The 13,396-nt window shown below is 38.1% G+C and overlaps 1 protein-coding gene across 1 annotated transcript in view; it reads right to left on the reverse strand.

Moving 5' to 3' along the window:
- Positions 1-13,396, reverse strand: part of ZNF106 (zinc finger protein 106) — a 65,799-nt gene that overhangs the window by 48,602 nt on the left and 3,801 nt on the right. The gene's annotated exons all lie outside the window — the stretch shown is intronic.

The following is a 13,396-nucleotide window of genomic DNA, read 5'->3' on the forward strand; positions in this document are numbered from 1 at the left end:
GGTTTTCTGTTTTACAATCCTCTAGCACTAGCACACTTTCCTCTTCAGTCTCTCCTAGAGATGCACTACATGAAATTTTAAATTCATTCCCCAAGCAAGAGTTTTTCCCTCTACACAATAACATCAGGCTCTAATAGTTGTATCTGTTTCCTCACCTGGGGTTCATTCGTTAGATTTTAAACCTGTGACATAATGAGGTGATAAGCTACCCTAGTTTAATCTTTAACTCGTAGACAATATGGCAGAAGGACAATTAAAAGAGGCCCTAAGATTCTCCATTCCTGGTTTTCTTGCTATTGCAACCCATTTCATAACACTACTAAATGCCTAAATTATTTAATAATAAAGTTTAACACAGCAAAATAAGATTATAGGTTAACAATTTGGACACTCGTGAAAGCTAAATGTCAATTAGTTAACAAAAATATACCTTTATGGATATAGTATTATTGATATTTTCAATATTACTAACAATCTCCTAAATCTCTAACATAAATCACTCTATTGCTAAGTATTACAGCATACTTATTCTTTTTAATTCCCTTATAGCTTAACATTTACTTCAACTTTACTACTTATATGCATTATTTTGCTAGTTTCATTCATCAAGTACTATTCTAAGGGCTGGGGAAACTGGTGAAGAAAATATGTCCGGGAATGTTTTAAATTCTGCTTCAAGTTATTAACCATCAAAGCAAAACAGGAAAAAAAAAAACTTAGAAGCAATAAAGTCAGTAAAAAGTGTGACTTTCTGGCATAAACAACAGCAGTTATTGTGGAGTTTTTATGTATTACTCAGTTAGGAACTAAGCAGTAAAATACAAACTGTATTTCTATTTCACCAAGCCAAAGACATAAACCCCTAGTAAACTGATAAAGCCATACAGTATAATAAAATTATTCTATATCAACTTTTTAGCCGAAGACTTCCTTCTTTTTATTTTTCTTTTCACAAGCTCCATGTTTTTCTTTTTTTTCTAAGCCTCTATAATCACATGAAAGCTCCGTGTTTCTAATCTGCAAGTATGAAGTATATTCCTTTTCACTTTCTTAAAATATCAAAAAGCATAACTGCTAGCAAATATCCAATCACTACAGGAGATCTAGCATTTAAACACCGAGTTGCTATGATTCCAGCCAAAGGAACTTTAATTTGTACATCGTTAAATTGGGTAAACACATAAATTCCATTAAGCTTTCTGAAATAACTGAAACTAGCTCACAGCTTTCCAGATGGGAACCAATGCTCTCTTTAAAGGGCTTGGCAAAGATTAGGAGCTAAGGAAATGCAAGCCATCTAATTCTACGATCTCAACCACAGTGACTGGAAAGTTACAAAATGCAAGTAAATAAGCAACTCAAAACAACTGCTATCCTCACTTTAACCACTTTACATTTTCCCCCATATCAATAAAATACACCCACCATGAAATCTTTCAACTTTTCTTCAAATAACTATGAGAAATATCTGTGATATTTCTTAAACCTAATATCCTAAAAAGCCTATAATAAATACTTTTTTCAACATCCTAATTACTATTATTCTGTCAATACAATTACCATTCTCCTTAGGTAAAACTGTATTATGTCTGATTCTTTCCTTTCAGACTCTCATACTCAGTCACCAAATCATCCACCACCAGACAAGGAAATGGACGGGGCAGAGGATGGTTTGATTCTTTAATTCAGTATTATAACTAGTGTCAAGTTCCAATTCCTTACTCAATTCTGGAAATTGGCAAGCATTACGCCCTAGAAGGAAAAATAACCCAAAAATAAGTTAGGTTACAACATTGACCCTAACAAGGAAATAAAATACTAGGAAAAGTTATAAGAGAGTTAAGTCATAAGCCCAAAGACAACTTACACAAACACTATTTTAAAAGTGTGACTGGGCAGCTTGTTGCATTTATTTAATAGTTAAAAGTTTGTACTCTTGTATTTAACAGTATCTATCATTTACATATATTTCCCAAAGCAACCCCAAAGGTTCACACTATAATTTAAAATTCTGTAACATGGCTAGCCACAGTGGCTCAGGTCTATAATCCCAGCACTTTGGGAGGCTGAAGTGGGAGGATGGCTTGAGGCCAGTAATTCAGGACTAGCCTGACCAACATAGCAACACCCATCTCTACAAAAAATTTAAAAATGAGCAGGGCATGATGGTACGCTCCTGCAGTCCTAGCTACTCCGGAGACTGAGGAAGGAGGATCACTTGAGCCCAAGAGTAGGACGCTGCAGTGAGCTGTGATCAGCCACTGCACTCCAGACTGGGCAACAGATCCCGTCTCTAAAAAAATAATTTTTTAAAAATAATTAAAAAGAAATTCTGTGACATGAATCATGATCATTACAAGCTAATGAATGAGCCTAGCTGACTACCCAATATTCTTCTCAAAAACCTCTGTTCTCCACTCATCTTGTTGATAAAGAGTATATTTAATAATCTTCATCCATTTTGTATAAAAGTACAAAAGAAAACATTTATTATTCACCAAGCAATGTGGATCATCACAAAGGTCTTTATCCTCATTGTCTTCACAGTGAGTTGATGGGAGTTGGTCTTGCTGTCTCAGGGGTGGCAGAAGCGAAAGAAAATCTGGGTAAAAGTGGACCTACAGAGCTCAAACCTGAGTTATTCAAGGGTCAATTGTATAATTTCTCTTCCTTATGATTTTCCTAACATAAAATCCTCGAGCTTACTTTAAGAATACAGTATATAATACATTAACATACAAAATATGTGTTAATCTGTAGTTTATGTTATCAGTAAGGCTGCCAGTCAACAGCAGGCTATTAGTAAAGTTTTTGGGGGAATCAAAAGTTATATACAGATTTTCGACTACATGATATCAGCACCCCTAACCCCCAAGTTTTTCAAAGGTCAACTATATTTTTCTTTATCAATCTATGGGTTTGTCAGTATTGATCTTTCCACAGACCTAACTCTGCAAATTTTGTATATTGTTTCTCTTTTACTATTTTATTGATTTCTCCTGTTGTCTTTATTATTTCTTTCCTTCTATCTACTTTGTGTCTATTTTGTTCTTCATGTACTAGTTTCTTAAGGTAGAACTTTAGGTCACTGTCTTCAGATCTTTTTTCTTTTCTAATAAATGTGTTTAAATATAAACTTCCCTGTAAGCACTGCTTTAGTTGCATCCCACAATTTTTTTTAGTACTTTTTAATAAACTTTTTATTTTAGAATAGTTTTATTTTTAGATTTAAAGAAAAGTTACAAAGATAGTGGAGCTCCAATATACCCCACATCCAACTTCCCATATTAATATCTTACATTAGTATGTTACATCTGTCATAATTAACAAGCCCATATTGACACATAATGTTTATTCAGATGTCCTCATTTTTTACCTAGTATCTTTTTTCTCTTCCAGCATGTCATCCAGAACACCACATTACATCATCATTTCTCCTTTGGCTGTGACAGTTATCCCACAAATAATGACATCATATTTTCACTATCATTCAGTTCAAAATATATTCTAACTCCCTGGTGATTTCTTCTTTGACTCATAGATTATTTAGAAGTTTCACTGAATTTCCAAATATTTGTGGCTTTTCGAAATATCTTGGTTTCTAATTTAATCCCATTATAGTCAAAGAATATATGCTGTATAATTGTAATCCTTTCAAATTTATTGAGACTTACAGCCCAGCATCTGGTCTATTATGTACACTTGAGGGTAAAAAAGTATATTCTGCAGTTGTTATGTAAAAATCATCTATACTGAATTTTTCATTGTTATCAGTTGTTTAGAGAACGTTCAAATCTCTAGCGAACTATTTCTTTCTTTAGCTCCATCAATTTTTGCTTAATGTATTTTGAAGCTCTAATATCAGACACATATTTATAATTATGGATTCCTGATAAATTGACCGCTTTATCATTATGAAATGATCCCTTTACCCATGGTAATACTCTTTATCTTGAAGGCTACTTCATCTTAACTCCAGGCTTCTTACGCTTACTATTTACATTAGCTTACCATTTTACTATTTTAACTCCTCTATTTTTCAGCTATACCTGTTTCTGTCTTCTTTTGGATTATTCAATTTAATTTTTTTCTAGTTTTTTTTAGCAACATTTCTTTGCATTATTTCCCCCTAGTGGTTGCTCTAGGAATTACAACACGCATCTTTACATTTTACACCACACTAAGTATTAATAACGTACCACTTCAAGTAATATGTAGAAAACTTGCAACCATATAGGTCTATTTACTCCCACCCACTCTCATCCCATACTTTATGGTGTGTGTGTGTGTGTGTGTGTGTGTGTGTGTGTGTGTGTGTGTGTGTGTGTGTGTGTATAATTTTTTTTTTTCTGACATAGTTTCACTCTGTTGCCCAGGCTAGAGTGCTGTGGTGTCTGTCAGCCTAGCTCACAGCAACCTCAAACTCCTGGGCTAAAGTGATCCTACTGCCTCAGCCTCCCGAGTAGCTGGGACTACAGTCGTGCGCCACCATGCCCAGCTAATTTTTTCTATATATATTTTTAGCTGTCCAGATAATTTCTTTCTATTTTTAGTAGAGACGGGGTCTCGCTCTTGCTCAGGCTGGTCTCAAACTCCTGAGCTCAAAGGATCTGCCCACCTCGGCCTCCCAGAGTGCTAGGATTACAGACGTGAGCCACCGTGCCCGGCCTATGGTATATGTTTTATACCTACAGTATTCCACAAGATGATGTTTTTGTGTGCAGCTATAAACAGTTATATATACTTTTAAGAAATGAAGAAAAACGCCATTTTTTATATCGATCCATCCATTTACCATTTCTTTTCTTTTTTTTAGAGACAGAGTCTTATTCTGTCTGTCATCCAGGCTGGCATACAGTGGCCCAACCATAGGTAACCGTAGCCTTAAAATCCTGAGCTCAAGAGAACCTCCGGCCTCAACCTCTGGAGTAGCTGGGTCTACGGCCGCAGACCACCACACCCAGCTACTTTTTTTTTTTTTTTTTGTAGAGTCCGGGTCTCACTATATTGCCCAGGCTGGTCTGGAACTCCTGGCCTCAAGTGCTCCTCCCACCTCAGCCTTCCAAAGTGCTGGGATAACAGGTGTGAGCCACCCAGCCCAGCTGCTATTTACCATTTCTAATCTTCATTCTTTTCTGAAAACCCAAATTTCCATTTGGCATCCTTTCTCTTCAGCTTGAAGAACTTCTTTTGGCATTTCTTGTAGTGCAAATATGTGAGCAATGAATCCCCAGACAGTATCTTTACTTTACCTCAGCCTCCCAAGTAGCTGGGACTACAGGCATGTGCCACCATGCCCGGCTAATTTTTTCTATATATATTTTTAGTTGGCCAGAAAATTTCTTTCTATTTTTAGTAGAGATGAGGTCTCGCTCTTGCTCAGGCTGGTCTCGAATTCCTGACCGCCAGCTATCCACCCGCCTCGGCCTCCCAGAGTGCTAGGATTACAGGCATGAGCCACCGCACCCGGCCTACCTTCATTTTTGAAGGCTATTCTGCTAAATCTGAAATTCTGGGTTGACAGATTTTTCTTTCAGCACTTGAAAGATTCCCTATTCTCTTCTGGCCTCCATTGCTTCTAATGATTAGTCAGTGGTGAACACAATTGTCCCTCCATATGTAATATGCTGTTTAAAGAGGCTGCTTTCCAGATTTTTTCTTTTACTTTTTGCTTTCAGCAGTTTGACTATGAAGTACCCAGCCAGGCTTTTATCTTTAAAATCTTGGGGTTTGTGTGATTTTATTGTTTTCCCCTTTTTGGGGTTTGCTGAGCTTACTGAATTTACCAATTTGTGCCTTTCACCATATTTGGGTGATTTTCAGCCACTATATTTTTTCAAACATTTTTATCTTCCCCATTCTGTTTCTTCTCTTTCTAGGATTCCAATTACATGTGTTGGGTTTTTTTTATATTGCCCTCAAGTCACTGAGGATCTGTTTCTTTTTCCCTGCCACTCTTTCTCTGTTCTTCATATTGAATAATTTCCATTAATCTTTAATTTCATGGATCCTTTCCTCTGCCATCTCCATTCTGCTATTAAGTCCATCCAGTTTGTTATTTCAGATACATATTTTTCAGTTCTGGAATGTTGATCTGGTTATCTTAATTTCATACTCATTCTTTATCAGCATATTCTTACATTTTTTTTTCCTTTACTAACATATAGTTACAAAACTTAAATCTCAATTCAGCTCTTTTATCCTTAGCTGGGCTTCCTGAAGTATGTTCCACACATGCATAGTTCAGCTGTCTGCAGAGTTTACTCACAGAGTTTGCTGCTTCTCCTCCCAGGTTCTCTACTTTCCATAATTCTCCTCTTACTTTCCAAAAGCTGCAGTTGCCTTGAGCCTTATCTTTTGGTTCTTCAGTCCTTTACTATTGGAATTTTATCCACCCTACCTGCCATAGACTGGGGTCTGCCCTCAAGTTAGAAGCCATGAAAATAGGAAAACTACCCCAAGTAGCTTTGTTCTTATATCAATTCCCCTCCAGAATCTGCTCGTTTTTTTTTGAGACAGAGTCTCACTTTGTTGCCCGGGCTAGAGTGAGTGCCGTGACATCAGCCTAGCTCACAGCAACCTCAAACTCCTGGGCTTAAGCAATCCTCCTGCCTCAGCCTCCCAAGTAGCTGGGACTACAGGCATCCGGCACCATGCTCGGCTAATTTTTTTTTCTATATATATTTTTAGTTGTCCAGATAATTTATTTCTATTTTTAGTAGAGACAGGGTCTTGCTCAGGCTGGTCGCGAACTCCTGACCTCGAGCGATCCACCCGCCTTGGCCTCCCAGAGGGCTAGGATTACAGGCCTGAGCGACCGCGCCTGGCCAGAATCTGCTCGTTTTTGTCACTCTCCAGTGATTTTAGTAATTTTATGTATTTCTGTCCTGATTTAATAGTTATCTGCAGGAAGGTCTGAGAGTAGGAGCTTAATCAGCCAGACTAGGACAAAACTCAAGCTTGCAGCCTGTTTGAATGGCTCAGGCAACGCTCAAGCACGTGGGGCTGATCAAAGAAGACATATCCTCAATCCTGTGATGGAGTGAGCAGCCCTAGATTTAGTGATAAAATCCGCTGGGACCTGGGTAACTCCTGAATGGCAGTTGTCCTTCATGAGGTGGCTCAGCATTCCAGTCTAGTTCACTTTTACGGCACCTCCATCTATACATATACTTTACGGTTCCCTCAACCATACACTGAAAAAGCCATTCCCACACATGCTTATGTTTTATGCCTCAGCCCTTCACTTTTAAAAGCCCTTCAATGACATCTAATTATTTAAGACATAAACCAAAATATTTTTTTAATATTTTTATTTTTGCAATAAGAATTCTCAGAGACCAAAACCTAAAATATTTAAAAGGCCCATGTGACACAACACTTGCTAATGTGTCCTACCTAGGTTTGAGCTACTTTTCCCTTGGAAATCTATGCTCCATACAAAATGGCATTTTCTTTCTTTTTTTTTTTTTTTTTTGGTTATGGAGATAGAGTCTCACACTGTTGCCTGGGATAGAGTGCAGTAGCATCATAATAGCTCACTGCAACCTCAAACTCCTAGACTCCAGTGATCCTCCTGCCTCAGCCTCCTGAGCAGCTGGGACTACAGGCATGCACCACCACACCTGGCTAATTTTTCTATTTTTTGTAGAGATGGATCTCACTCTTGCTCAGGCTGGTCTCAAACTCCTGAGCTCAAGCGATCTTCCAGCCTCGGCATCCCAAAGTGCTAGGACTACAGTTGTGAGCCACCGTGCCCAGTCTAAAATGGCATTTTCAATTCTCCCCATCTACTACACTCCTCCCCGCTTAGGGCTTTTTCTTGCCTTCCTTCATCTAGCTAACTATTTATCCTTCAAATCTCAGTCCAAACGTCAGTTGCCTGGGGAAGTACTTCCTCATCTCCCAGACTAGGTCATGCTCCTTCACTGTCCACTGCTATCCTAAAATTTTGTCCCTTCTTTATAGTACTTATCGTAACTGTGACTATTTCTGAGGCAGGTAGTAGAGCAGCAATTCTGAATTGTACCAGACCCAATAACCTTTTTTCTAAAATATTTCATTAGAAAATTTTCATTCATACATAAACATAGAGGAATTGTAACAATCTCCGTTGTACCCATCTGCCAGCTTCTCCAATTCCCACACAACTTTTTTCCTTAAGGATATTTTCAGCTGGGCACAGTAGCTCTTAACTGCAATCACAGCTACAAAGGAGGCTGAGGCAGGATTGCTTTAGGCCAGGAATTCGAGACCAGCCTGAGCAACACTGTGAGACCCCCATCTCTAAAAAAAGGAAAAAAAAAAATTAGCCAGATGGAGTGACACATGCCTGTACTCCCAGCTACTTGGGAGGCTGAAGTGGAAGGATAACTTGAGCCCAGGAGCTCAACGCGGCAGTGAGCTATGATTGCGCCACTGCATTCCAGCCCGGATGACAGAGGAAGACCCTCCTGTCTCTTTAAAAAAAAAGGTATTTTATACTCCCCTTTTATTGTAAATATGTTATAATAACTTCCTTATCCTTCCTGAAATGAAATTCAGAGCTACTGTAACTTACATGTATATAATTTAAAATATCAATATAATATGCTAACTATAACAAAAATTAAAGAAAAATGATTATAATATGTATTTCGATATATAAATGCTTGGACATGACTACATTAGAAGACATAAAACTATGAATGTTGACAACTACAAAAAGACATTGATATCTTATATTGTTGATAAAAATTACCATGAATAATTGCTGTGATATGAGTTTCCAAAATAGTGACCAACTCCTAAAAATCTTTCTAAAGAAAGTACAATTCCTTGATTTACACGGTAGCTATGCTTCGTGCAAAAAATACTGTGTATTTATATGTAAAAGAAACTTAGTTCTAGGCTCAGATAATTATAAACGGATTTTTCACCTACATGAACATCTTCTGGGACATTAGAAAGTCATGCAAGAGGCCGGGCGCGGTGGCTCATGCCTGTAATCCTAGCACTCTGGGAGGCCGAGGCAGGCGGATCACTCGAGGTCAGGAGTTCAAGACCAGCCTGAGCAAGAGCGAGACCCCGTCTCTACTAAAAATAGAAAGAAATTAGCTGGCCAACTAAAAATATATATAGAAAAAATTAGCTGGGCATGGTGGCGCATGCCTGTAGTCCCAGCTACTCGGGAGGCTGAGGCAGAAGGATCGCCTAAGCCCAGGAGTTTGAGGTTGCTGTGAGCTAGGCTGACGCCATGGCACTCACTCTAGCCCGGGCAACAAAGCAAGACTCTGTCTCAAAAAAAACAAAAAAAAAAGAAAGTCATGCAAGAGATAAGTGTTCTCACTAGAAAAAATTATAAGGTAATATAAATATTAATTAACTCAATCTAGCCATTCCACAATGTACAGTAGTTCCTCAAATGATGTCATTTTGTTCCATGTCATTTTAATGTTGATGAGGAAAAAAACTGATTCTTGGCTAAGGTCACTGTCTGTGTGGAATGTGCATGTTCTCCTCACGTCTGCGTGGGTTTCCTCCTACATCCCAAAGATGTGCTTGTTAGGTGAACTGGCATGTCTACATGGTCCCAGTCCAAGTGAGTGTAGGTGTGTGTCTGAGTGTGCCCCGCAATGAAATGGAATCCTGTCCAAGGTGGGGTCCTGTCTTGTACCCTGAGCTGCCAGAATAGGCTCCAGCCACCCCCAACCCTGAACTGGAATAAGCAGGTTGGAAAATGAATGAATGAACACAAATTACTATAAAATAAAAATTCATAAAGTATATAATAAGCATACAAATACAGGACAATAAACAATGTGATATGAAGGCACCCAGTGAGCCCACCATATTTGTCACTATTTTGGAACTGTGTGGAGGTAGGAGCTTCTCCTTATAATTTTCACTTTGCAAACATGGATTCTTTGATTTAAACCACTACAACCACAACCACCATCATTCATTGATTCACCAAAAATTGAGTAAATAACTATCTTACTTGTTTTTACCACTCTTTTTAAAATTTATGTATAGCTCACATTTATTTCAATGTTTAATATTACAAGTACAGCCGGATATGGTGGGAAGACACTTGAGCCCAGGAGTTTGAGACCTGCCTGGGCAACACAACAAGACCACATCTCAAAAAGAAAAAAAAATATTAGAAGTGTTTATCTTTGGTTTTTGTTTTTGTTTTAGAGACAGGGTCTCACTTTGTTACCCAGGCTGCAGTGCAGATCATAGCTTACTGCAACCTCTAACTCCTGGGCTCAAGCAATCCTCCCTCAGCCTCCCCAGATGCTGGGATTACAGGCATGTGCCACCACACCTGGCTACATCTGCAGTCTTTATTTAGAAGTTTGGTGAAGTTTTTCTGACCACAAATATGCCACAGGAACTTAACTCTTGTTTATATCAATTAGTTTAAATTGGTTGTTATAAATCATTTCGCTTAAAGTCATAGTTTAAGAACTTACCTTCAACCTGAAGACTCTTAAATTAAAAAAAAAGACAAACATTGACAAGGTTAAGTGAGGACTTACTGCATGCATATTTTGAAGTATCATGTAGTACACAATCCAATTTTTATTGGTCAATTTTAAAAATAAAATTTGTTTAAAAAGTGATTCAAGATGTGAAACAATTTTTTAGTATAGAGGGATGTCTCTTACATTGCAGGGTATCTAACATCCCTTATCTCCAACCCACTAAAGTCAATCATTTTGAAAAAACACCTCCACAAATTTCCAGACCTCCCTGAGGGATGATCCCAAGTTCATCGAAAACCACTACATTAGGGTAATGGTTAAGAGCAAGAGCTCTGTAGTCAGATCATCCGTATTTGAAACCTGGCTATATTATTCACTAGTTGTATGTGATCTTGAGCAAGTAATTTAATCTTCCTGTGCCTCAGTTTCCACACTTATAAAATAAGAATATTATTAGGATCAATGCCATAGGGCTGTTGTGAGCAATAAATTAGTAAATCCACACAAGTATTTTATACAAAGTAGGTACTCACTAAATCTTTGCTGTATTTAGTTATTAGTATAATTAGTTTAATGACAACCTCTCCGAGTAGACTACAAGCTCCATGATGGCTGGCAGGAATGCCTTCTTGTTCATCATTTTATTCTCATTACCTGGCACACAATTTGGTATAGACTAGGTATTGAATATGTGTTGAATAAATGAATACAAATTAACGACAATGTTTGGAATAGAAACAAACAATAAAAACTGGAGTACAACACTACTATTTTAGATTATACTGCAGAATGCTTTTATATATGGATGTCGGAATTGACTCTGATGATATATACACATGTAGACTATCTCCAGAGGGATGCCCAAGAAACTGGTAGCAGACAAGGCCTCTGGGAAAAGAACTAAGGGCCTAAGGATCAGGAATGGATTTACTTTTCACTGAAGGTCCTTTTGTACTTTCCAAATTCTAACCAATACACATTATTGACATTATTGTTTTTAAAACTAAAAACAAAAAGCCATACCTTTCCCCCTTTTTTTTGGAAAAGGGGAAGACAAAGTGAAGAGAGGGAAAGAGAGATTGGGGGAGGGGGGAGGGAATACACATTTTTTTAACCTACAATTTTTTTTAAACCTAGAAGACTTTAAGCCTGAGAATAAAGACTGCATGACGGTTCCAGGTATGGAAGTTTTTTCGAACTCCAGCAATCAAGATGTTTGATTTTCACATATTTTGAACTTTCAGAATGGCTAATTAGAGGCTATCATGCTACATAAAGTTATCTTGGTTTACTGATACTCCAAAAATTATAATCTTATTAGATACTAATATGTCCAAAAAGATACTATGAACGTATGAGTAGCATAACTACTAGAGTAACAATATTTAACATTTATATACCAGTTTATAGTTTACAAAATATTGTAGAAAAAGCATGGACCCACCAGGCATGGTGGCTCACACCTGTAATCCCAGCATTTTGGGAAGCCTCCAGCAGGAGGATCGTTTGAGGCCAGAAGTTTGAGACCAGTCTGGGCAACATAGTGAGACCCCTGTCTCTATAAAAAATTAAAATTAAAAAAAAGCATGGACTTTGAAATTAGACAAAAATACTTCATAGGTCTACTACCTTGAGTAAACCTCTCCAAACTTCAAATTCCTCCTCTGTAAAAAGGGAATAAAAAAAAAAGGCAGCAATTTCTTGCAGTTAGCTTTGTCTTTTTAAAAGTAATTATTTAGGCTAGGCACAGTGGCTCATGCCTGTAATCCTAATGTTTTGGGAGGCCAGGGTGGGAGGATCACTTGAGCCCAGGAGTTCAAGGTTACAAGGAGCTGTGACTGTGCCACTGCACTCCAGCCTAGGCAAGGAGTAAGACCCTGTCCCCCACCCTCCCCAAAAGTAATCATTTATATTTTGAATAAGTAATACTAGTGGTTTCAAAATTTAAAAGGTACAATAGGGCTTATAGCTGGTTTCAAGGGGAGACATGTAACTTAGCAATGGAGGACTCACACTCCCCACCTAAATCCACTAATCTATCTCAGCATCACTAATCGTGGGAAAACTAGAATATATAGCATAGCCTGTATCATCATCCCTAAAGCGTTTAACCTGAATCCAATCAAGTGTTCTGCTCTAGCTTCCAGATTGTAATAACACATTAAATTTATTTTATCACCAGGGATCAATTAGATAAATCTAGATAACTGACGAGGTCTTTTCAACAAGTTATCATGAGAGAAAAAAAGAAAGAGGGAAAAGAGTAACTTGTTCTATAGTAAAAGAGACTGCAAGACACATAAAAATCAAATGCAAGGCTGGGCATGGTGGCTCATGCCTGTAATCCCAGCACTCCAGAAAGCTAAGGTGGAAATATCGCTTGAGGTCAGGAGTTCAAGACCTAAGCAAGAGTGAGACCCATCTCTACAAAAAATAAAAAATGCAGGCAAGCATGGTAGTGCTTCCCTTGCACCTCATTTTCATGGGGAGGAAGCATTGAGAAAGAAGAGCTGGGTGTTTAGAAAACTTTGGTTATTCAAAGCACTCCATCCAGGCTTACCCTGTAATCCCAGCAGGGTGGGATTGGGAGGCTGAGGCGGGAGGATTGCTTGAGGCCAGGAATTCAAGACCAGCTTGGGCAACATAGTGAGATCCTGTCTCTGCAAAATAAAAAATTAGCTGGTGTGCTGGCATGTGCCTATGGTCCCATCTACTTTGGAGGCTGAGGCAGGAGGATCACTTGAGCCCAAGAGTTTGAGGTTGCACTGAGCTATGATGATGACACTACACTCTAGCCTGGATGACAGAGGGAGACCCTGTTTCAAAAAAAAAAAAAATAAAAGGAAATCAAAAGCAATGCATGGCCTTTGATCAGAAATAGAATCAAAAATAGTTAAAAAAAAAAAAAAGGACAATCTGGGCCGGGC

Source organism: Lemur catta, chromosome 1 (assembly GCF_020740605.2).
Source record: "Lemur catta isolate mLemCat1 chromosome 1, mLemCat1.pri, whole genome shotgun sequence".
Lineage (NCBI taxonomy): Eukaryota > Metazoa > Chordata > Mammalia > Primates > Lemuridae > Lemur > Lemur catta.